The sequence below is a fragment of the Rhipicephalus microplus genome, chromosome 2, assembly GCF_043290135.1.
Source record: "Rhipicephalus microplus isolate Deutch F79 chromosome 2, USDA_Rmic, whole genome shotgun sequence".
NCBI lineage: Eukaryota > Metazoa > Arthropoda > Arachnida > Ixodida > Ixodidae > Rhipicephalus > Rhipicephalus microplus.
The window spans coordinates 74,912,890-74,939,891 of record NC_134701.1 but is presented as its reverse complement, the minus strand read 5'-3'; the positions used below and the strand labels follow the sequence as shown (position 1 = coordinate 74,939,891).

The 27,002-nt window shown below is 44.7% G+C and overlaps 1 long non-coding RNA gene across 1 annotated transcript in view; it reads right to left on the bottom strand.

The window, feature by feature from the left end:
* The window catches only part of LOC119169851 (uncharacterized), a 45,330-nt gene extending 18,800 nt beyond the window's left edge, over positions 1-26,530 (bottom strand). The window contains exons 1-2 of the long non-coding RNA XR_012888814.1: positions 26,440-26,530; positions 22,344-22,490 (exon numbers count right to left, since the gene is read on the bottom strand). This is a non-coding gene — a long non-coding RNA (uncharacterized LOC119169851). The remainder of the gene's footprint in view (positions 1-22,343; positions 22,491-26,439) is intronic.
* Between the last annotated feature and the right edge of the window lie 472 nt (positions 26,531-27,002).

Genomic DNA, 27,002 nt, shown 5'->3' with positions numbered 1-27,002 from the left:
TTGGATGTGCTACAGGGTTGTGCGTGCCATACGACTCAAAAAGTGCCCTTACACGATCATTATGTGAGATATTTGTGTATAATGAGCTAACATCCAATTTTACGAGGAATGCGCCGTCTGGAATTTTTACATCCGATATTTCCCGAAGGAAATGGTTTGTGTCACGCAAGAAGGACTCATGTGTGGGTGGTATGTGTTTGATTAAAGAGTTAATATTACTGAATATAACGTGAAATAGGTTCCGTTAGCGTTCCCAAGTCCGATAAACTGGGTCTGCTAGGGTTTCGCTCTTTATAAATCTTCGGCCGCATGTAAACACAACCAGGCGCCAAATGTACCCTAATAAGTGCCTTTTTAAGCTTTGAATTAAAAGTGCCTTCACGTGGGACAATTCATGTGTTTGTTACAGTGATATTTTTGTGCTTGGTGGTACCGTTTGTGCGCTACATCTGTAAATGTCCAGTTAGTAGCTTCCTCTTCGGCGTTAAACGTACCGCCGCTACATCGCAACGTTCGTGCGCTGCATCTACGGATGTCTGGCCTATTTGCTGCAATACTTACACTTTACCATGTATCCTTTTTATCTCCTCATCTAATTCTTGCATCTTCTTCCTACGTTCTTCCTTCCTGCGCTCGATTTTCTCTTTGCCTCGATTGCGCTTCTCTTCCTCTTCCTATCGGCTGTTTCAAGTGAAGGTGAAGCGTTGAGTGAAGGGACGTTCTAGAATACGGGATTTACTCTCTTGAGATGCTGTCCCTTCCTAATCCCGTCGTGTCTGTCTTACTTCTACTTCTCAATTTTTTATTTTTGTATTTTTAAAGTTTCTCTCCACCTCCCATTTTTTTTCTGTCCACTTCCCTCTTGTCTCGAGAAGCTAGAGAAAGACACAGAAAATGTGTAATTAATATTATGCTTTACATAATACGGTGCTTCCATCCAAACCTCGGCTGAATAAACAGTTATATGAAAGCGCAACTACTTTCATACTTGTAACCTTGCGGTAACCGAGGATAATCTTCTGAATGTATATATATATATATATACATATATCGCTATATATATATATATATATATAAGGGAAAGAAGTGTGTACATAAGGGCCCGTTTTTCCGTGTTTTGACACATCAATAATGAGATCTAACAGACAATCATGCCAAGGAATGTATAAAGGAAGTTATTAGAAAAAATAGAATGTAAATAAGAAGAAAGAAAAAAGGATGAAAAAATAACCAGCCGTGAGCAGGAATCGAACCTACGACCTTCGAATAACGCGTTCGATGCTCCTACCACTGAGCTGTCACAGCGGCCTTCCCTCCACCCACTTTTTTGGGTTTATATGTGAATTTAGAAGTGGGAGTGTCACTCAGCGCCCTCTGTAGCAAGCTGCGAGTGTGAAACACTCTTTTATGCGCATGTGTGGCGTCACGTAGCACGTAAACTTATTACGAGCGAGCAGCTGACCAATAGTCCCTCGTATACAACCTAATGACACCAAGTCAGCCAGTACGAGACCCTCGTTAATGAATAAGGGAAAGAAATCCGTACATAAGGGCTAGTTTTTCCGTGTTTTGACACAATAATTATGAGATCTAACAGACAATCATGCCAAGGAATGTATAGGGAAAATTATTAGAACAAATGGAATGTAAATAAGACTGACTGATACTCCCACTGACTGACATTTCTGGCATAAGCCACTTTTCCGCTGAGGGGCCTACATCCACATGAGGTTCCCTTTTCCGAATAAAACAGTGTTTTGGCGTTGATCACACCTCTCTTTGGAGCGATCTTGCGATGCCAGTGTGCGAATATGGGCAATTTGGCGGGCTTCTTCAGCTCAGCACAGTGTTCGAGCACCTGAATCTTCCGAATGGAGCTCGAATGGAAGTATCGTATCGAGGCAGCTGCGCGATGGTCGAGAGTAGAGTAGGTAGAATAGAGTGAAGTTTGTGGTTTCGTGCTTCGCAGTATTATAAGCATAGGTGATGAATGGCAAAATGTCATCTCAGTTCCTGTGATTTGAGGATACATACATAGACAGCATTTCAGTGAGCGCGTGGTTTGTGCGTTTCGTCTGGGGATGATATGGCGTTGAATGGCGAAACTGCGAAGTGCAGAGGCGAAGCAATTTCTCTACAGTGTCGGCGACGAACTGACGACCGCGATCACTGATAATGACACGAGGTGGACCATGCTGAAGAACAAAGAACAGGAAAGAGGCGACGGAATCCGCTGTGGAAGATGGTATCTCAGCAGTTTCCGCATATCTGGTAAGGTGATCGACACAGACTATGATCCAGCGGTTGTTGTTGCAAGACCGCGGGAATGGTCCAAGCAGGTCTATACCAACTCGTTTGAAAGGTGTTGTAGGTGGCATTAAAGGGTGAAGGAGGCCATGCAGACTACTTGTAGGACTTTTGTGGCGCTGGCATTTGTCGCAACTGGAGACTATTGCTTCTAAAATTGTCGCATTTTAGGCCAGTAGAAGCCCTCTTGATTTCGATGCAAAGTGCGGATGAATCCCAGGTTGCCAGACATCAGGTCACCATGCATAAAATCGAGGACATCTTACCGCAGACTTTGGGGAACCACTAGCAAATACCGCGCATCATTTGCCGAGAAATTCACCTTGTACAACAATCCATCGCGAAGACAAAAGCGACCACTGCCCTTGGGGCTTCTGACAGTGGCAAATAAAGAGGTTAAAGTCAAGTCATTGCGCTGTTTCCGCTTGAACGTGGTGACATCAGGAAATGCGCGTGAAACAGTTGCAAAGCAGATGTGGAACGTGTCTGTATTGTCGTCAGTTGTAGACAATGGAAGGCGAGAAAGACAATCGGCATCGGTATGACGCCGTCAACTTTTGTATGCAACATTAAAGTCAAATTCCTGGAGGCGTAGAGCCCAGCGAGCAAGGCTTCCAGAAGGTTCTCGGAGAGTAAAGAGCCAGCATAGAGATTGATGGTCTTGTAGCGGCGAGAGAAGGAGGAGACGTGAGATGACGTCGAAGGCGGCCGATGGGGCCGTGCCGATCTCGCCTCTTTATTCCTGGCCTGAAGCGGAGCCACGTCGGTTACCAGCGTCCACCACGCCAGGCGTGTCAGCTCGTTCTCATTCTCGCGCAGCTCGAGCTCGCGCTAGCTGCGCGAGAGGCGCAGCGCGGTGATTGAGAAAATGATGTTGATGATCATGCACTACAGGGCTCCCCCCCCCTAGCGCTTTGCGCGATTTGAAGTGTATATGACAAAGAAAGAGAAAGAGACTATATACATGAACGACAATCCGCAAGGTGTCCGTTTAGGAAGTCCAGTTTGTTAACTTGTAGTGACCGTCGGGAACCGGTGGGTCTCTGGTGGGCGACACTGGGAGTTGCGCAGAGGACGCAGGAGGAAGTGCCGGGTCGCAGTGGTAGCCGACAAGCGGGTCTCACGGTGACCTGGTCGGACAGGCCGAGAGTGGACCGTGTGTCGTGAGGTCATGACAGGATGGTGGGTGACAATGTTGGCGCTCGGTGCAGAGGACACTATACTGCCGCCTGTAGAGATTAGAGGTCCCGACAGGGCCCCATGATGGTGGTGGTGGTGATGGTGGGCATGCGCCAGTATCTGCGGCTGGGTGAACGTCGGTATCTGCACCAGGGATTGGTGCTGGTCTGTCTGGAACGCACCCAGTGTGGGCTGGGCCAGCATGGTCTGCGTGGGCGGCATGGCCTGCAGCTGTTGCAGCGTCAGTGGCTGTCCCGGGACTATGGCAAACGAGGGGGGCGACATCATGCGTGGCGGTGCCAGAAAGATGTTGGGCCTTGGCCCCAGGTTCTGTGGAATGACAAGCGTCGGGGTGCCAGGCGGTCCTGGATGTTCCCCATGGGGCCTGGGCCCCGTCTGAGGTCCCAGGGTCAGGCCCGTAGCATGGGGTGGCCGCAGGGCCAGCTGGACCCCCTGTATCTGTCCCAGAGAGCTCTGGGTCTGCCCCAGTGTGCCTTGTATCAGAATCGGGCTGTGGCCCAGGCCCGGAATGTACTGGTTCAGCAGGAAAGTGCCGTGCGCAGGTCCAGCCGGAAACATGCCCGGCTGCGCTGCCGCGGGGTTCCCGATGAGCAGCGGACTCCCCGTGTTGAGCCCCATCGCGGCTCCGCGCTGCACCGTGGTCGCAGGCTGCGGTGCCGGTACAGTCGCGGGCCGCGGTGTGGCCTTGTGCTGGGCCGCCCGGGGAGACTGGGACCGGGTGGTCGCCGCTGCCGAAGGCGTCGTCATGTTCGCGCTGCCGCTCGACAGCTTGGGCAGGATCTGTGGCTGTTTCGGCTGGATGAGCCGGGGGGCACCAGAGGTGCGAGGACTGGGGCTGGCCGAAATCACCTGTACGACGCCGGGTCTCGACGCAGGTGCCTGCTGCGGCGCCACGGGCAGAGGGGCGACGGTGGCAGTTGCTTTGGTGGTTGCCAGTGTCGACGCCGACGATGAGGGCAGGCTCTGGCTCCGCGAAGACACGGCGCTGGGGCCCGTCATAGACCACGAAACAGAGACAGGGACAGGGGCGGGGAGCGGGGACACCGAGGGTGGTCGGCTGCTGGCCGGGGAGGTGCGAGTGGAATGTGGCGAGGCACCCGGCAGGCCATTGCTGGCACCAGTGGCAGGTGGCGGAGCGGCAGGGGGCACCGTCGAGGAGCTGACCAGCAGCTGCGGCGAGGAGGAGGCCGAGACGTCTGAGCTGGTGGTCGCGGAAACGGCGAGGGCCACGGTGTCACGTGCCGTCGCTTGCTCTGTGTGCGCTTGCGTGCGTACCTTGCTCTGCGACGCCGGGGAAACCTGCCTGGTGCGGGTAAACGGAAGCGGACGGTATGTGTTGCCGCTGCGGGCGAGCACCGCAGTGCAGAGGGCATCGTAAGGCTGCGGGCTGGTGCTTGAAGTGGCAGCGAGATGGCGCAACTCTACCGGGAGGGCGTCGAGAAGAATGGCGTGCATCTGCAGCTGGTCCGTGACGCCATTCAGCGCCAGAACGGCATCGAGCTGCATGAACCATACCTTGGGGTAGGTCGATTGGAACAGCGGCACTGGCGGGCAGAGTTGCGGGAACATGGCAGCGGGCCGCTCGGCGAAGGACGTATTCTCCGGGTCACCAGTGTAGCGGCGAGAGAAGGAGGAGACGTGAGATGACGTCGAAGGCGGCCGATGGGGCCGTGCCGATCTCGCCACTTTATTTCTGGCCTGAAGCGGAGCCACGTCGGTTACCAGCGTCCGCCACGCCAGGCGTGTCAGCTCGTTCTCATTCTCGCGCAGCTCGAGCTCGCGCCAGCTGCGCGAGAGGCGCGGCGCGGTGATTGAGAAAATGATGTTGATGATCATGCACTACAGTCTGTTACAATCGTGAATGGACGCCCATACAGGTAAGAACAAAACTTCTGAATAGCGAATATGGCTGTCAAGCATTCTTGTTCGGTCACAGTGTAATTTTTTTCAGCCTTGCTGAGGGAACGACTTGTATAGGCAATGACATGGTCTCTGTCTTTATGACGCTGAACAAGAACGCCTCCGATGTCATTACGGCTTGCATCGCTGTGTACTTCCGTAAGAGCAGATGGGTCAAAATGACGGAGAATCGGCTCTGATCTCAGCAGAAATTTGAGTTGACAGAACGCAGCGTCACATACAGATGACCACTCGAATGCACTGTCTTTTCGCAAGAGGCTGGTCAATGCGTACACGATGTGCGCAAATTTAGGCACAAAGCACCGAAAATAAGAACATAATCCGACAAAGCTGCGAAGTTTTTTTACAGGCGTAGGGGGCTTAAAGGTGCTGACCGCTTCAATTTTCTGGGGGTCAGGCCTGACCCCATCTTTGTCTACCGAACGGCCAAGGGTCAAACCTTTCCGTTCACCAAACTGATACTTCTTGGAGTTCAAGACCAAGCCAGCCTTTCTCACACAGTCCAAAACGAGGCTCAAACGAACGTTATGTTCTTCGAATGTGCGGCCAAAGATTACAACGTCGTCCAGATAGCACAAACAGATCTCCCATTTCAGTTTGCGAAGAATCAAGGTTATAAATCTTTCAAAAGTTGCGGGGGCATTGCATAGCCCTAATGGCATCACATTGAACTGATATAGTTCATCGGGTGTTAAAATGCCATTTTCTCTTTGTCAGCAGGGTGTATGGGGACCTGCCAATATCCTGATTGTAGATCGAGTGAAGAAAAGTATGATGCAGAATTTATACAGTCAATGACGTCGTCGATCCGAGGCAGCGGGTATACACCCTTTTTAGCCAAGGCATTCAATCGTCTATAACCAACGCAAAACCTCCAGGAACCGTGTTTCTTGCGAACCAAAATCGCAAGTGGTGCCAACGGGCTTCACGACTCTTCAATAACGCCATTCTGCAACATGTCCTGAACTTGTTCAGCTATAACTTTCTGCTCCGATGACGACACCCTGTAAGGCTTTTCCGAACCAGATGAGCAAACCTGTGTGGATGGCATGCTGTGGTCGAGAGCATGGTAATGACAGTCACTTACCATTTTCGCCGAAGTCAAACACTGACCTATGTCGTTGTAATAGTTGGACCAATTGTTTGTGTTCATGTGACCGTAGTGTCTTGCTAACCATGCTCGAAATGTGGGACTCAGGGAAGGTACTACGTTTAGAGGTGCCCACGCGTTTCTCATTTTCCTCGTCGTTGATGGTGACAATAGAATTTTCCGTGACACCATGGAACAGTGCGAGCTTCATTCCTCGAGGAAGGATCATCGGCGCAGACGAAGAATTAAGTGCCCACAAAAACGCGCAGCCATTATTAATTGAAATAATCGAATGAGGCACTATTACATCTTTCTTTGCACACTGAACCATGAGAGGTTCAACGACGGCATCAAAGACTGATACTGCAGCTATTGGAGTAGATATGGCTACTGAACTTATAGACCATGGTGGTAATGTCAGCTCTCTGGAAAAAATCAGTAAATCTTCCGGAGGCAGCTGCTGCTCAATTAAGGCGGGAAGGGCATCACCACCGCTAACAGAAACTTCACCCGTGCCGCAGTCGACGAAAGCGCCACACTCTTGGAGGAAGTCAATGCCGAGAAATACATCATGTGTGCACTGTTTCAGAATCAGGAACTCAATTGGGAACGTTTTTCCCGCCAACAACACGTTGACGGCACATGCTCCTACAGGTTGAAGTATGTCCGCGCCCACGCCAAGAAATCTACCAGAATCCTGTTAGGAAAACATAACTTTGTGGCCTAGGCTATCTTTAAACGAACTGCTCATAAGAGAAACTGTGATACCAGTATCCACTAAAGCCATTGCACACAATCCGTCTATTGACACATATATCCGGTTTTTGTCCATTGTAACTGGTGGAGGTATATGAGGTGAATTCTGTTGTGCAACCTCACCTCCATTGGCCGCACAGGCTAGTTTCCTGGTGGTTGTGGTGCTGACCGCTACCGCAGAGGTGAAGGAGAGCGATGCGTTCGGCCAGGCGGAGGTGTCAAGCTACGGTTAGAAGCGGGGGAGGTTCCACGCCGGCTCCCTTGTCGTAGGGTGCAATTGGGATACGTGGACAGCCGAAGATAGTCACAATTGCGGCTACCGCGAGGAGGTCTTGACAATGGCTCGTATCTCAATGTCATCTCTCTGTGCCGATGGCAGAACCGAGCAAGGTGTCCTGGAGCACCACAGCTGTAGCACACAGGAGGTTGACGATATGCATTTTGGAAAGCATCGAGAGGGCGTGGTGACACAGGTGCGTATTCGTTCGGGTTCTGATAGTCGGCGGCCAGCTGTCGAGGGCAACTGAAGCGGCGCTGGTGCCTGGTGTCTTGGTAGTGACTGCGCTGCGGCCTCGGTGATGTGCCAGAAACGTAGTCATACTCCTCGATGCCTGCTGCAGCAATGGAGACAGGATGCCGATGCTGGCCTGAAACCAGAAAGAGTGTTGCTTCGCACGGCGTCGCACGAGTGTGTCGACTGAGATCTTCACGCACGATCTCGCGTATTGTAGACACAAGATGAGAAGGCGCGTAGCTGTGAACACTCGCTACCGTGTTCACATTAAGTAATCGACGAAATTTAGGAGCAATGTGCCTCATTTTCAGCGTCTGAAACGCGCGACAGTGCAGTATGATATTGGCTACTGTACCTATGCTGTCTTTGCCAATAAGAAAGTGATAAGGATCCTCTGCGATGCCCTTCAACAGGTGGCCGACTTAGTCTTCCTCGGACATGCAAGAGTTAGCGGTCTTGCATAGTTTCAGGATCGCCTCGATATACATCGTGCACGTTTCGCCTGGGACCTGGGCTCTTTGCAGCAGGGTTTGTTCGGCTTGCTTCCTCTTTGCCAAAGTGTACCCGAAACACTCCTTGATTTCGGACACGAAGCGTTCCCACGTTGTGAGGGCGTCCTCATGGTTCTTATATAATGTAAGTGCCGTGTGTCTCGAGAAGAACACCTCGTTAGTCAACTGAGTTGCCGCGTCCCAAGAGTAGTAGTTGCTCACCCGCTTGTAATGTTTGGTCCACTCGTCCACGTCCTCGCCAGATTTGCCCCCGAAAGGACGGGGCTCTATCAGATGCTGACGCTGCCAAAGACCAACCGCGGCTGATGTCGGTAGTAAAGGTGTCGCTGGAACTGGTGGTGCAGTGCTGTCAGCAGCTGGGTTCGGGGTTCCATCTTCACCGTGAAACATCTCGACCACCAGCGGTAGCGGGGGTAGCCCAGCAATGCGGCGGCTTCGGCGTACCTCAGGTTGTTGCAGAACCGTGTTGCTTGATTAGGTACCCAGCACCTCCACCATAAAACTGTTACGGTTAGATTGAGTTTAACTATTTACAGGAGAGGTCAGGCGACGATCGGCGATGACGGCGAACATAGGCCGAACCAAGTAACTTCCTCTACCTTTGTCCCGAAAACATGGCCCGGCTCATACCATATATATATATATATATATATATATATATATATATATATATATATATATATATATACAATACATACACGCACACACACACACACACATATATATATATATATATATATATATATATATATATATATATATATATATATCGGAAAGAAGTGTATACCTAAGGGCTCGTTTTTCCGTGTTTTAACACAATATTAATGAGATATAACAGACAGTAATGCCAAGGAATGTACAGGGGAAGTTATTAGAACCAATGGAATGTAAATAAGAAGAAAGAAAAGTGGATGAAAAAATTACCAACTGTGAGCAGGAATCGAACCTACGACCTTCGAATTACGCGTTCGATGCTTCGAAGGTCGTAGGTTCGATTCCTGCTCACAGTTGGTAATTTTTTCATCCACTTTTCTTTCTTCTTATTTACATTCCATTGGTTCTAATAACTTCCCCTGTACATTCCTTGGCATTACTGTCTGTTATATCTCATATATATATATATATATATATATATATATATATATATATATATATATATATATATATATATATATATATATATATATATATATATATATATATATATATATATATATATATATATATATATATATATATTGTAGTGAAGACGATCAGCCCTGTTTAGAAAGGCAGCCCACTCTCCGACAGGAAGACAATGATGGTTAGTGGGTCAGTGCATAGCGCTGCTTGCACCTGCTCGGCTGTTCCTCCCTGACTTGCAACAATCCGTACGGTTCATCGCAACAATCGCGCGGTACAACAGGCTAATAAATAGTGTGCCACATTAGCCGCCATGGCCACTAGTGGCGCTGAATGACACTCTCGCTTTTAAATTCTCATATATACCCAATAAAGTAGCCGGGAAAATAACCGCCGTGGTAGCTCAGTAGTTTAGCATCGAATGCGTTATTCGAAGGTCGCAGGTTGTTTTCCTGCTCACGGCAAGTTATCTTTTCATTCATTTTTCTTTACAATTACAATACAACTGGGTCTAACAACTTCCTCTATACATTCCTTGGCATTATTGTCCGTTAGATATATATATATATATATCCGTTAGATTTATATATATATATATATATATATATATATATATATATATATATATATATATATATATATATAAAGGTGAATGAAGGGTGCGCCAGTTACTCTATAACACGCCGCCATGGTTACTGGTGGTGCTGACTAACACTCTGACGGTCAAGTTCACGTGTAAACATGTATATATATAACAGCACCTGGAACCGTATGCCAAGTTTTAATTTACGATAGTTTTAGCGAGCGATCATTGAAAATGCTCCAAATAATACTCCGTAATCTCTTGTTGTTCACTGGATTTGGACATGTCACGCAACCACCTTATTAAGGGGACCTTAAAAATCGATTTGTCACAGAACAAGAATGCGTGGTTGTATTGTTTGCAATTCACCGGTTGCGTCGATTCGTCAGGGAAACAGCTTAACAGTTGTCACCAGTGTCCACAAAGTTTTTTGCCTCCCCCCCCCACATTCGTGACGCTTGTGATCGCCTTGCGCGCTGGACGCTTCGACAGCAAGAAAGAGCTTCACGGTCTCCTGTATTATCGGTCCACCACAGGAAGCAGGCAGACTACCTCTCACGCACACGACATAGCATTACGGACTTCCACGCTGGTGAATGTGATCTCTTTGTTTGTGTCGCATTGTATGACTTTACCAACCTCGATGGTTGCAAGGTAGACTAGAAAGAGCACATACATTAGCAGCACTCTTAAGGCAGTACATAATCACCGCCTCTACAACATGCTATTTCTTAAGGGCAAGATCTCTCCTGTACTGACGTTGCCCTGGAATAAAGAAACGGTCAGGCGCACTCTGGTGCGGAAGTCAAAGCAGTACCAATTCATTCCCCTGTGGGACACCCTGAGCCTCAGATTGTTGAAAACTGGCTCATATATAAGTAGTTCTTCCGTGAGCAGTCAAAACGTGGTTTCTTTCGACGTTTCAGCCTTCATCTGGACTGATATATATATATATATATATATATATATATATATATATATATATATATATATATATATATATATATATATATATATTGATATACTCTCTGACGAAGGCCGTGCCAGGGCCGAAACGTTAGTGAATACGATTTCCTTTTCAAATGTGCTATCTGCAAGTTCATTCAATATATATATATATATATATATATATATATATATATATATATATATATATATATATATATATATTTATTTATATTTATATATATATATATATGTATATATATATAGTGGGAGTAATATTTCAATGAGCCAGTTAGTCTTCGTGAAGGTATGGGATGTGGCAGAACGGGAGCGTTGTCAACAAGGAAAAATATATTTATTTCCCAACAGTTTCGGGAGGGGTCCTCCCTTCATCAGGGGATGAGTTATACTCATCCCCTCATCCCCTGATGAAGGGAGGACCCCTCCCGAAACTGTTGGGAAATAAATATATTTATCCTTGTTGAAAACGCTCCCATTGTGCCATATCCGATATATATATATATATATAAGGGAGAAAAGTGTATACCTAAGGACTCGTATTTCCGTGTTTTAACACAATATTATTGAGATATAACAGACAGTAATGCCAACGAATGTACAGGGGATGTTATTAGAACCAATGGAATGTAAATAAGAAGAAAGAAGAAAGAAAAGTGGATGAAAAAATTACCAGCTGTGAGCAGGAATCGAACCTACGACCTTCGAATAACGCGTTCAATGCTCTAACTACTGAGCTATCACAGCGGCCGTCCCTCCATCCACTTTTTGGGGTTTATATGTGAATTTAGAAGTACGAGTGACAGTCAGCGCCATCTATAAGCCAAACAACGAGTGTGAAAACACTCTTATTCGCATGTTTGGCGTCACGTAGCACGTGAACTTACTATGAGCGGGCAGCTAATTAATTGTCCCTCTTATACAACCTAAACACACCAAGTCTGCCAGTACGAGACCCTCGTTCAATGAAATAAGGGAGAGAAGTGTATACCTAAGGGCTTGTATTTCCGTGTTTTAACACATCATTAATGAGATATAACAGACAGTAATGCCAAGGAATGTACAGGGGAAGTTATTAGAGCCAATGGAAGGTAAATAAGAAGAGAGAAGAAAGAAAAGTGGATGAAAAAATTACCAGCTGTGAGCAGGAATCGAACCTACGACCTTCGAATAACGCGTTCGATGCTCTAACCACTGAGCTATCACAGCGGCCGTCCCTCCATCCACTTTTTGGGGTTTATATGTGAATTTAGAAGTAGGAGTGACAGTCAGCGCCATCTATAAGCCAAACAACGAGTGTGAAAACACTCTTATTCGCATGTTTGGCGTCACGTAGCACGTGAACTTACTATGAGCGGGCAGCTGAATAATTGTTCCTCTTATACAACCTAAACACACCAAGTCTGCCAGTACGAGACCCTCGTTCAATGAAATAAGGGAGAGAAGTGTATACCTAAGGGCTCGTATTTGCGTGTTTTAACACATCATTAATGAGATATAACAGACAGTAATGCCAAGGAATGTACAGGGGAAGTTATTAGAACCAATATATATATATATATATATATATATATATATATATATATATATATATATATATATATATATATATATATATATATATATATATATATATATATATATATATATATATATATATATATATATATAATAAAAATGGCTTGGGTGGACGTACGTACCAAAAGCTTTACTAACTGCAACGTTTCGGCCGGCGTCCGGTCTTTGTCGTGAAAGGGCGATACGGTTTGATTACTATTACTGTATGTTCATTTTTGTTAATTTTTTTTGTTTTTAAATTTGGCGAATAATTGCAATATGCTGCGTGTCTAGCCTTTTTATTGAAAAGTACAAATCTTTTCACGGCCTACGTATTTATATTTTCTGCTGTATATGTTGCTTATTAAGTGAATGAAACACTGCGGGAGGTAATGCAGAAAAACTGTTGTCAAATTATATTATGAATTTGGGAAGAAATGCATATTTTACTCATTTAAAAAAATTGCGATGTAGTGGTTCAAGTAAAAAAGTATGGCTTTTATATTGTTGCACAGCGTACGTAGCCGGGCAGTAAGGTAAGCAGAATGTTTGAGAAGGTTGGTTTTTGTATTAAAGGAGAAAAAAGTTTTTCAACTGAACAATCACACGATAATAAGAAGCCTGCATTTGCCTCAAATTCACTAAATAAATTGTCAGCGCGACGTTCTAGTGGGGTATTGTAATACTGCAGTAATTATCGTCAAAAAGGGGCAGTAGTGCTTTCTTTATGAGACAGTATCTACCACCTTGGCTCATCAAAGGGCACCTTATATTTAACCGCTTCTTGGTACCAAGGGGCAGAATTCTATTGCAAACGATGTCCTACAATACAAAATTGAGACGTTGTGTTTGGCTTCCGATAAGTAATACACATGATCTTAATAATATTTACCTATATAATTAAGTGTATTTCATCTCAGCAGTTATTGTGATGTTTCAGGTATAGGTTGATGGTTCATCGCTTACCACTCGTGTGCATGCTGAAGTGATCGTTGCTAGGTGTACACATTAGAAAGAATTCGAAATTGTGCTCATCAATGACACTTATTTCGCCTATACGGTTGTCACTTAAACAATAAATTCAGTTTTAATGGTCCTAGGGTGTTGACAACGTTGAAAACACATCACTATTTCTCGATGGGCTTTTAGTTAAAATATTTTGAGCACTTTCGAACCAGTAAGAGGTTATAAGAGGTTCAACGTCCCAAAAAATCCAATTTGCATTTTGGACAGCAAAAAATTCAGTGCACTATGAGGAACAAATCTGTCGAAGTGCGACGTCGAGCGACTGCCCCAATTAGTTTAAAACCCGAACCGAAGTGCGCCCTTTGGCATAACCTATAGACGCACGTAAAACTTCCTTTTACTCAAGTTGCGTTTTTTATAATTTTTGTCGCTGATGTACTTTTTCTCGAAACCTATTCAATTAATTTCGATGAAACTTTGAGTGCGTAATCCACAACATGTTGCAAACAATCAGAAATAAAAGTATTGCTGATTCCATAAAAATTGAAACTGTAATATATAACACAACCATCCTTTTGTGACTTCCTTCATGTACTACATTTATTGTTTCAAGAACTTCATAAACAGTGTAATACTTTTTTCGGTCCAAATGCAACCTACGAGTCTCTAGAATAACATGGCCGAATAACATTACGTTCGTTTTGGTAGTTGCAGAAAATAGGTACCTCGAATAATGAAACCCAGATAAAAATGTCCGTGTGGGCCATTGGAAGGATAGGCAAACTAGGCATAAAAATGGTGTCAATTAATACCCAGCAGCATTTTTTGCAGGCACGTAAAACTTTATAAGAACCCTTGAAATCGTTTCTCACATATGCGTTAAAACTGACATATACCATTTATTATATCATACCCCCTTAAATAAAGGAAGCTGAAAATTTCAGAATTCCTCCGGGAATGTTGACAGATAAACGTAATAAATCTCCATTTGCAATGGGTACCAGGCCACCGCAGATTATATTTGAACGAAATGGCGGACTCTTTAGCAGCAGTATCCCTAAATGGGCCCACCATCCGAGTTTTGCCAGATAGGGCTTACGTGACAGCGTTAAGGTTCTGAAATGTTTGTTTGTAATGAGGAATAGGTAATTTAGATAAATTTAGGTAATTTTAGATAAATTTAGATTTAGTAGTTTAGATAAAGATTTTGAGCATTAAAGTTTTGCTGGAATAAACAGTGGTGCGTATCTCGCCAGTTAGAGGTCACATATACCAGGTTGCGCTGTACAGTTCCACAACCAAAGTATTACCTTAACAAAGCTCGACTTAAACCGTCACCGCTGTGCATTTTTTGCAGCGAAATTGAAACAGTTGGACATTTCTTTTTTACTCTCATCAGAGAAAAAGATTTTTGTAGCCCCATTACAAAACCTAGAAATACAAGTAAATGTACCAGTGCTTTTATCACTTGGCGGCACTTCATTTGGTTACTGCAACAGGGATATAAGCTCCACTGTGTTTGACTACATCAATGCAACTAAAAGATTACCGTGCTAGTCACCCTCACCTTTCCACATCTTTATTTTGTAATTCGTAGCGATGTCTGTCAAAAACAAGAGTTGGTTTGACCACTTGCTCAGCAAACATTTTTGTTTATTGGCAGTATTATCTCTAAACTAATTTTTCATATTGGTTTTTTTTTCATTTGAGTTTCATTTAAGTATCCTGCTTCCCGTTGTTTGGCCCATCACCCGTTGCGGGTGAGTGCTATTCATCTGAGGTCATCAGCATCAGCATCAGATGTAGCAATAATTGGCACGATATTGAATAATCTTCAATGTGTACACCTAGAATTCATCACTTCAGTGTGAATCCCAGTGGTAAGCGATCAAGCATCGGGCTATACCTGAATCATAAAAAAACAGCTTAGATGAAATACACATCAAGTATGCAGTAAATGATCATTAGGAAAATGCGTAATATTTTATAAGATGCAGTGGTGTTTGGGGCAAGCTAAAGATCGCCAGTCAGTAGACGGCGCCTGAAGAAAAGGGAAGATGATGAAAATTGAATGTTCAGACGAAGTACCAAGCCGTTCGACTCTGCACACGTCTTCATTGCCGAAACCCTTTCGCTTTAGTTCACCGCGCCTGGTGCTGGTGAGTCACCCGCACGGGTGAAGCATTCTCACGGTGAGGCAGCCTGAGAAACAAGTGATCCTTGTCGCGTCAGTCTTCCCGACAGGATAATGTGGTGGCGTGCCATCGCAGTGTGGACAAATGGAAGCATCGCGTGTAATTACCCGAGACATCCAAGCGGCTGTCTAGCCAGGCATGTTGTTGCGCGAAAGTATTTTTAAGCTGTACGCTGATGAAAAAATGCAGTTATTTTTCAGCTGCTTTCTTGGAGGAACGCAGAGGCGGAGGTACGTCTTTGAGGAAATTAGACTTGTTTGCTGGTTTGGTGGAGCATCAAGAGCGAGTTTTTCCCACAAGGTGGTGTCAGATGAGACGGAATATATTTAATGAAGAGCAATGGAGAGGAGGAGAGTATAGTGCTCGAGCACAAGATCGGGAATTGTGGACAGAGGTTGTGCTAGGTGCCGACTCTGATCTAAGGTGTGACACAATATCGAGAAGTTCGGGTCGATTGTGCAGTATACTAAGGTCTAGGGAAGTAACGCGGACGTTAATACAGCCTAGTTCTTGCTGAGTGGTTGGTGGAGAAGCCGCTCCGGAATTTCATTGTAAATATGTGTCAGTGTGTTAATAAACTGCAGTTTGCCAGGAACTGAGAAATCGGGCCTCTACAGTCACTTAACGTCTCGTGCTGATCATCGGAAACACCGGGATTACCTCCATCATTCCACACATAACTCCTCTGATCCGGTACTTGCCTGACCAGCCGAGCTTTGGCATTACGAAAGTACGGCGTCTCTTTTTCTCATATAAAGGGATGTATTATTAAGTGCGCCGATGCCTTTTCGCAATTACACAGAGGGGATCAGTAGCCAAAGCTGAGAAGTACGGGTGGAAGGTTGTTCTTTTTTTTTGGCCTTTTTTTACCCCTCCTACAAAGTAGGCTTGTTGTGAAATAACACCATGAAAGTTTGTTAGGTTTAGGCAGGCAGCAAGAGCATGGTGTCTGAATGTTGATTAAATCCCATGGTGCACCAAGGAGTGTGCAGGACAGGGTCCAACTTGCGAGCTACGGTCTTACCACTGCGCAGGTGTAGCTACATGAGTGCGTTTCCCTTCATTTATTTATTTCGTGTGTGTTCCCCCACTTGTGGTATTCTGCGTTACTTTGTGCGTTTGGGTGAGCACAAACATTTGGAAGGTACACCTATGTAATAGTGCTTTGTAATGACGTAATGATGTTAGGTGAATCCCCTGTAACATGTTGTTTTTGTTGTTGTTGTTGCTGTTGTTGTTGTTTTAGTTACATTTTATTATGTTTACACATGGCTAGCAGTGTCAGCAGTGCACCTAAGTGTGACGCCTCTTCCCCTCCCACTTATGGTTCTTGAAGCTGTATGTACAACAAGCGTACATACAAGATTCTTCCGATGGAAAGGGCTATGTTTGAGGCAAGCGAAGAATGGCCAGTCAGTATACGGTGCCTGACAAAAACGGATGATAATAAAAAGTGGCTGTGAAGACAAGGCACTAAGCCGTTCACCTCTGTATGTGCATTTGTTGCCAAACCCCATAAGATTCTATTCACCGCATTTGGCATTGGTGAGTCACCCGCACGGCGGAAGCGATCTCATGGTGAGCCAGTCTGAGAAACAAGTGATCGCTGTCGTGAGAGCTCTCCCAACAGGATAATTTGGTGGTGTGCTGTTACAGGAAGTGTGGACAGATGGCAGCATCGTGTGAACTAACTACCGACAGCGAACCAGCTCTCTAGCTGGAGTTGTTGTTCCGAGAAAGTATTTTTAAGCTGTACGTTGACGAAATGACGGAGTTATTCTTTAGCTGACTTCTTGCAGGATGAGGACAGCGAAGTGTGGGAACGCAGAGGCGGAGACATATATCTGAGAAAAGAAGAGATGTTTGCTGCTTTAGTGGAGCATATGGAAAAGACTCGTCCCACGAGGTGGTATCGGATGAGACGGGCTTTATTTAATGAAGAGAAATAGAGATGAGGGGAGCTTGGTTCTTGAGGATGAGATCGGCAAGCATAGACCGAGGTCGGTCTGTGCAGTATGATGTGGATCTGCGCAGTATACTAAGGGCTCGGCAAGTAACGCCGACAATAATACAGCCCAGTGCTTACTGTGCGGTCAGTTTAGTGGCCTGCCTTTGATTCTAAATAAGTGTCAGTAACTGAATAAACTGAAATTATGCCAGGAACTGAGCATCCGGGCCAGTCGAGTACTTCAAACTGTCATCGTGAGCATCTCAATTATCGACATTACTTCCATCTTCCCACACTTCACTGAAGCCAAACACAATTCCTCTATACTGCGTTGCAGGCCATCGACTGCACTGTATTTCGGACGCTTGGGACTCAAAAGCAACCCAATATATTTGTATAACAGTATCTTCCAGCTTTGATGGTTCAATGGGGAAGATACCGCTCCATAAAAAAATCACTACTGTCCTACTCTGAAGTTATTTACAGCAGCATTAATAAAACAAGGGACAAGCAGTTGAATGAAATATATTATTCGCTGCTGGAAAGCCTCCGCTGGAATCTTGCACGAATAAAGAAATCCCGCGAAATACGATAAATAACGCGTTACTAGATGGCTGCGTGCATCATAAAAAAGTTCCCGATAACGAGATCAATTAGAAATAGCCAGCAGCAATACGGAAAATTTCGAAAGAAAAAGATGCCCCCACTTCTCCGTATAGAATCGTGAGGAAATGGGTATGCTTTTATTGCGCCGGGAGTGGGCACCATAGCCGTCATTCACCATCACCGACTTTTGCCTTGCCTTGAGAGGGGCCCAGGCAGCGAACCGTCGAAAGTGAGGCGCGATTGAATGGGATAGTGGGGCACAGGGAAGAGAGAAAGTGAACGTTGAGAGAAGGAGCGGCGAAGCACAGTTCCCTTGCTTTCCTACACTCTCTCGCACAGCATGATTTGCTTACTAGGGGCGAGGATAAGAGCGCGCGTCCGCAGATGTTGCTATGGTAGAGGTAGTGAGAGCGGAGAGATAACAGCTTCGGGCGCGCAGCTGCCGCTGCGAATGCCTAACATAGCCCGACTAATAATCGCACGTGCATTTAAAAATATCGATCGTGCTATTTGCTACCTCCCGTCCAGTGAAACCTGTCGCCTTGATCTCACACAGACAGGCTGTAATCGCTCCGAACAGGGATACGGCTGCGTTATCAATTAAAACAGTTGACCATGAGAAATTAATGGTGGTAGCGACGTACAATCAAGCGGAAGGAATTCCTGCAAAACTGCGACACATGTTGTTGGTACACGACGTGAACCTTTGCCAATGCGCAAAACGCTGTCGTCGGCAACGGATAAGAGGCATAACGATTGCTTCCAGTAAAACTATTTGAGATCATTGCTTTCTGTTGCGGATATGAGCACCGTCACACGTTATTTTTCATAGTTCGCGGGCTTTCTTTATCCAGAGAAAAAAATAAGTACGCACTAATACGTTGTTGGAAGTAGCACACAAAGATTTCATTTCAGCGTTTACACATCTGCCGCACTGACATTTTTATAATTATGCGTGCAGTTTTTCAGTTACCATATATCCATAAAAATAATTCATTGGTTCTAACGAAAAACAGGTAGAAGCGTCTACTTCTGTTTGCTGGAAATAAAATGCACTAGGTTTGCTTCGCCTAACATCTATTCTTTTTTTTTTAATAGTGCTGCATGATCACTGTGACGCTCCGTATATATGGGTCATTCCACGTGAATTCTACCAGATAACTTTTCGACCACTTCCGATCACTCTAGAAAAGATCGTGCTAGTACATGTGAATGTGAGAAATAGTCATTGAAACGTTGTATTTCGCTAAAAAAATCACACTTCAAACAATGGGTACCCAAGTGAAACAGTGTCGCTCTATATAATTTATACAATATTACTGGTTTGAGCAAACTTTACAATACAATTTTCTCAAAAGAGCAGTGCTTTCAGACTATAACTATAGCTTTTAGACATACCGGCGTATAGAACACCAAAAAGGAGCAATGGTGCTTATTTTATGAAACGATGTCTTTGCCAGGGCCATCGAATGGCCGTCCGAGGGGGCCGAGTTAAACCAAGGCGGATGGCCTGAATTATAGTGTTGGGTCATTGTGTTTGCTTTTTGATGATTAATATACAAGATCCTCATCATAAATGACGCAATTGAAGTATAGTTAATCCGAGCTTCATTTATGATCTTTCAGTGCAGGCCCAGCAATGATCGCTTACCACTGGGGTGTATGAAGAATTGATGTAATTTAGATGTACACGTTAATGATGATGCCACCTCGTTCCCATATCTATATTCCAGAGTATCTTGCCGCAGATATCTTTCAATTATTATTGCGCACCTTTGCAATCTTCTCCGTGTTTATTATTTGGTCATATTCACTGCCTGCTGCGGTCCTATTAAGAAGGGGCTGTCATCTCATCAAGCTGCTCTGAATGGTAGCTTTTTTCCAACAGCTTTTCTCTTTCCTTTCTTCGTAAGATAAAGAAACCTCACTAACGATGTCAAATAATCAGAGACAGTTCGGCAGTTCAGGTTCTCAATTGAGCTTACCGTTCATGTTTTCCTATTGGCCCCAGGGTGTTGAAAACATTGACAGCACGCCATCATTGCTGATTTTTAGCTTGATCGGTAATTGACGAGACAAACACACACACACACACACACATTTCTATATATATATATATATATATATATATATATATATATATATATATATATATATATATATAAGCGAGAGAAGTGTATACCTAAGGGCTCGTATTTCCGTGTTTTAACACAATATTAATGGGATGGGATATAACAGGCAGTAATGCCAAGGAATGTACAGAGGAAGGTATTAGAACCCATGGAATGTAATGTAACATTCCATTGGTTCTAATAACTTCCCCTGTACATTCCTTGGCATTACTGTCTGTTATATCCCATATATATATATATATATATATATATATATATATATATATATATATATATATATATATATATATATATATATATATATATATATAGGCAGGCATGGTGGTTGAGTGGCCGTAGCGTTGCATATGTCCAGTAGATCCTCCGTGAGCTGTTACAACGTGGTTTATTTCGACGTTTAGGCCTATAGTCTGGCCTTCATCAGGAATAAAGGTGCAGTTTGTTGGTGCTCAACTTTATACAATCTCAAATCAGAGGGCTGATTTGAGATTTTATTAAGCTGAGCACCAAAAAACTGCACCCTCAATCTTGATGAAGGCTGGACTCTAGGCCGAAACGTCGAATTAAACCACGTTGTGATCGCTCACGGAGGATCTACTGGACTATATATATATATATATATATATATACATATAATATTAATGAGATCTAACAGACAGTAATGCCAAGGAATGTAAAGGGGAAGTTATTAGAACCATTGGAATGTAAAGAAGAAGAAAGAAAAGTGGGTGAAAAAATAACCAGCCGTGAGCAATAATATTGCGTCTCATTAATATTGTGTCAGAACACGGAAAAACGAGCCCTTAGCTATACACTTCTTTCCCTTATATATATATATATATATATATATATATATATATATATATATATATATATATATATATATATATATATATTTAGACCTTGTGGATGCCAATATTTTCAAACCACAGCAAATCAAGTATGACGAAGTGGAGTTTATCTGCTTTGCTGTTTTTTCCGACCTTAGCAATTAAAACACAAAATATGATAAATCTACCTAACTCAAGTTTATCTATCTACATGCAGGTGCATTTGCGCTTGTTTTTGTTTAATATATATACTGATGTGCAAGTTATTAAGTAGGGAAAGCTTATGTAATATCAAGCTTTTTTTATCGTCGCCAGAAGTTGCCGATGTGTGCTCTTTCTTGAACTTAGCGCAATTGTATCTTTTAACTCAAAAGTGTTCTTAGTATAAGCTTGGGCAACTTTATAAATAATCAAGGTAAAAATTTAATGCAGAATTCTCACTGCTCTGTAATGGGCCTTTCTTCAAAGAAAGGCTTGCAAAGTAGGAAAAAATTCGGTTTCTGGGTTGTATGTCGGATTTTTATGAAAGTAGTTACACTATCCACAGAAGCGCAAAAAATGTAATCAAAAATCAAAATAGGCCTATTATTTTCTATGCAAATGTAAGAGATATAGCTTGGATATATTACGTGTAATTTGTCACTAAACTCGAAAAAAAAAGGAAGGTAATAGTGGTGGTCCACTTCTTAGTCATTTTGTTTTACTGTGCTTCGACAAAGTTTTTCATAGATAACTAATTGCGGATCTTTGTTTTACTCATCAAGCAACTATATATAAAATGTGAAGTTATTTTAGGAGGTCGACTGGCCATGCTACGTTCGATCTTACGTGGTATCAGCCTACTTCTGCACGAGAATGTAACCGCAGCGCGTTAAACGCAACCGAAAGGGATTATTTTCATGGTTGCGTGCTTTGACAGTAACGCTAGGTATCTTCCTGCCAACTTCGCTAACGTCTATAGGCTTTGCTACAAAATATTACTAATATATAGAGCTTTTTCGCGACCTTGCAGTGTTTTAAAAATATGCATATTATAGCTTGATTCACACGTTCTCAGTGAATATTTTATAACTGGGTGACCATCGATATGATTCCTCTCCATGCTATCTTTATGTGAATGAGCGCAGGGCATACATATTTACCTTTGTTCGCTGCCTCTTTATTCTTGCATGGTCCATCATCTTCAAACAAATTTCTCATGTCATCGCGACATACTTCCTTCATTTTCGAATAGCAGCTGGTGTTTTCAATTGTCTCGTAGTGAAAGCCCCACAAAAAGCAATCGAGCTCTTGAATAAAAGAAGAGCAATGCTTACTAATTGTGTATTGTTGCTGAAGCATTGCTATAAGGCATATTATGTTACAACGCAAAATACATAATGCAATGTGCGCAGAGCCTATACCAATACTACAAATCAGTTTGTATGTTGTCCAGTTATTTCATAAATAAAAAACTGATAGTTTCACTAGAAATAAATTGCCATTGCGGCAAATTTAAATTTGAAGAGCATAACGGCAAGCAGGTCGGAACTCATAGCCCGCCGCTACTGAACAAGAGGGGGGGGGGACGTTGTGAACGCTCAATGATGACAGACGCACTCCACATTGGCTCTGTGAACGTTCTTCAATTTCTGCTGATCACCACCACTACACCCTTCAATTCTCGATTTGACGTCACCAACAAGTTATACGCTTGATTTAGACACCACTCTCGCCCACATGCGTCCAACTTTGGCTCTTAGAGACACTTTTCTCTTCGGAATCTACGCCGCGTGGCAAGGGCAGCCCCATGTGGCAGCTCTCAGCCCGGCGATGGTGGCTTCCAACGTGTTTACGCGCTATGACCGTGTCTCAACGCAAGTAGTGTTGATCGAATTTTTTTCCTCTTGACAAGGTGTGCTGTAAGAAAGCAAATATCTTAAGGACCTGGTGCGAATACTGAAACGCAAACAAGGGCAATCCAAGTCTTCGTCACAGCAACAGCGAGATGCCGCAGCTGCCCATCATTCCCCAGCTGGGCAAGGACCACCGGTACGCGTCCCACTGGTGGTCCGTCTACATGTGATTCCTCCCCACTGCCGGCGAAGCAACGCAAGTGGCATCCGTGCCAAACACCTCGTCTCTCTCAATATTACTACATCGTGGTCATAAAACCACGCGTTCTCGACGAGCTACATGTATGTGTCCCGGCTGATCGCATCGACGACCCAATTAGGAGCTACCTGGGTGATCGGACCACCACACTAATTTAATGGTGGCCGATGTGAGAGCTGAACATCTTGCTCTGCAGCACTCGGTGATTTCTAGCTGCAATTGGGGATTGACAGTTGCCTGTCCGAGGCCACGTCAAGGGGTCAGGTTATACGTTCAGTGGGGTCATCACCATCAACCCTTCTGATACCCCGGAAAAGATAAAATCGGAACTGTATTGGGTTTGAGGAACCATCCTCGAGGTCCGAAAACTCGCAGCATCCGTGGCCTTGGTGGTGACTTTTGATGGCACGAAGTTGCCCCGCTTCCTCTTCTACCACTGTGTGACGACGTTCATGCCCTTAGAACAAAACTGTCCCGGCTTGCACTAGGTGCGGAAGCGTCGGTGCCGCCAGAGTGCCCTCACCCAACTCCTACACAATGTGCCAAGTGTGGCACCATTGGCCCGAAGGCCTCACTACACATGATTGCCGCCCTAGTGCATTCTCGGCCGTGGCACCCATGAGACTGGGACTGGTGGCTCCGCTGCAAAATACCGGAAACCTAAGTCTTCCTCAGCACTTCAGAACCGGCCAGCACTTGAGCATTCCCGTTGCTCTTCGAGCCAGCGGCGGACGCCATGTGAGCAGTTGGGCAGGGGTTTCTGAATCTAAGCTCCTTTGCCTCCCCTCTGTCATTACTCCCTTCCCTGAGCGGGTGACTTTTCGCCCGCTGATTGTGCAGCTTCAAAAGCACAATGAATTCCTAACAGCTCGCACTCTTAACTATGCAACTTGCTCCGCAACAACAGGACCCTCTCAAGCCCCTCGGTACGGCCACCCCTGTCCTCGTGGCTACGCAGCCAACCCCCAACCTTAGCGCTCTCACTACGCACATTCTGAATAACCTTCCGGCTCCGGTGACCGCGCACCTTCTCCGGAAGCTCCAATAGCTACTGCGGCACCTCAGGATCCCTTGCCCACTAACTCAATTCATTCCAGTGAAGAAGGTGTCAAGCGCATGGAGGATCGCCTTACGCACATGAAAGTGTCAAAAAGTCACCTAACTGCTTACTTCTGCCTAACGCATAGTTGTAGGGGTCACGTTGGCTATTCGAGCCTGTCCAATCACTCAGTTTCAACCCAAAGCATGACGTTGACGATCCCCTTCAATTAGCAGTATGGGGTCAGCTCCCCGACTTCGTTGTACGGTGGATACCACCTGTTCACCGCCAGACGATTCAGACTCCATACCACTCCCTGCCTTGAAGGCTCTGAGCAAGACACTGGGGTCAAATATAAAACCTAAGATATTCATGATCACGAGCAACCGTACATCTCTTTCAAGTTTGTCGTTAAAATTTGAGATCATACAGTGGAACTCTACAGGGTTGGTGATTAGGCAAAAGCGCTCACACCTTCTGTTCTTCCTCTACTCACTTGGCCCACATCCGCCTGTGTTGGCACTTCAAAGATCTGGCGCGACACTAACTCTTTCTGGATAGTGCTCCTATGTTGGAGGCACCACTGCATGCCTTCTTGTGCATAAGGCGTACACGGTGGTAGAGATCGACCTTGTCATGGATCTGCCATACGACTACTGTATCATAACAGTGCTGATCCAGTGGAGCGGCTACCGATTATTCATACATTGAAAGTGTATTGTCCCCCTCGCCTTGCGAGGACCCTCCTTTGCGAATCAGTTTCATAGGGCGCTGGGCATGGCCGCCTGTCAACACTTGGTGATTATCGGGGATTTCAATGCCCTCAGGTCTTCCTGGGGTTACAACTATGAGAAGGCCTGGGCCAAAAACTCAAGGAGCTCATCTCCTCGCTTAGCCCCACACTGCTCATCAATCCGGCACAGCCCAAACGTTCCCGCAACTCGGTCACACAAGACCTAGAATTCCGAGCTCTCCCTTACTCGTAACATTAGCGATGCTCCATGAGAAAACTTTCGGAAGTAACCAGTTTTTGCTTCGCAATTCCTTCACACCATGGTAGGAAATGCGCCAATACTGTAGCCTGGCCCGGTTCAGCAACTGGTCTAAACTCAGAATGCAGCCACCTAATACGCGACGTGGAAATTTCAAGTTTTTCATACGCAGCGGGCAAACAATCGCACCCTCAACACCTGTATTTTGACTCCTGCAACCGACCCACACCTCTTACAACTCTGGATTGCTCGCCGTGGGCTTCAGAGCGCTGTAAACGTAACAAACTCAATCGAAAACTCCGCGATCGTATCCAGGCGCTCACTGCAGAGGCAGTGGCATACTGTGCGCAGCTTGCCGATTCGAATCGGGTTGACATCTGCACGAAGGCGGTGAAACAGATGGGCTTTAAGGGCACCTGGCGGCTATTTCGTAGCCTTCTGGATCCCTGCAGTGCTCGGGCACAAACGCGACGCCACCTCTGTCGTGCTGCCTCACAGGCCATAACAGATAAACTCGTGCGAGAATTGTGCGACCGATACATCTGGCGCAAACTTAACCCATATAGACCCAGAAAATACGTGCTCCAGTACCCCTAACACCGAGCTCCATATGCCATACACGCTTTCAGATTTACGGGATGCACTGGCGAAAATGTGGCGCAGCACGGCCCTTGGGTGAGATGGCATCACAGTGTCGATTCTGGCTAATTTCCCTCACGATGCACACCTCTTCCTACTCCATTTGATAAGTTTGATATGGGATAGCTACCTGCTCTCATCAGAATGAACGACATCATTTGTTACATTTACACCCAAATCGGGCAAACCTAGAGCAGCGAGGCATTGAGTCCCATCTCACTAACCTCCTGTGCCAGAAAGCTTATAGAAACCATGGTATGCAAACATCTTTCCGTGTACCTGGCAGCCAGGGTGACCTTTGCTGAAACAATTTTTATTGTGACTTGATAATATTGATTTCATCTCGTAAAGTACTGAAAGACTACAATCTTGCTTGATTTAAAATGCCTATAAAGGACTACATTCTTCTAAGTATACAGCGCCTAAAACACCACCTACGTTATTTTAAATCTACTAAATTCATAAAGCTCTTACTCTCTTTAAAGGGCCCATAGTACAAAAGTAAGCACTCTGGTTGAACGTTGACAACAGTAAAAGTATATCGTCGGTCAAGCTCACTTGCTTCTGTAAGAAAAATATATACGTGAAATGAAGAATTTATGAAAACAGCTACTAGTCAGAAAACATTTTAGTACAGGTTTGGTTTTCTAAGCTTGTGCCTTTGTTACCTAAACAATAACTGAAAATACGTATAGTACTTAAAATGCCGAATAGTCTTCTATTCACTTTTTTATCTTCATCGTATAAAGAATGTCTGAGTACAAGATGTTAGAACTTATTTAATTCGTCTCTTTACTTTTATCATTGCGTTAAGATAGCCATCAACAATTTCGCTTCATTGAAATAGGCGAACACGTTTGAACGTGTGCTTTGATAGACAGAAACGTGTGTTATATTTATTGTAAAAACGTAAATACCTAAACACATAAACGTTAATTTTTCTTGCGGAAAACACTTGTTTATTAGGTAAGTAGACTGTCACAGATGAGTGGCTGTTATCTCTTTCCACAAACCTTCTCATTTTGCGCTTACTAAAA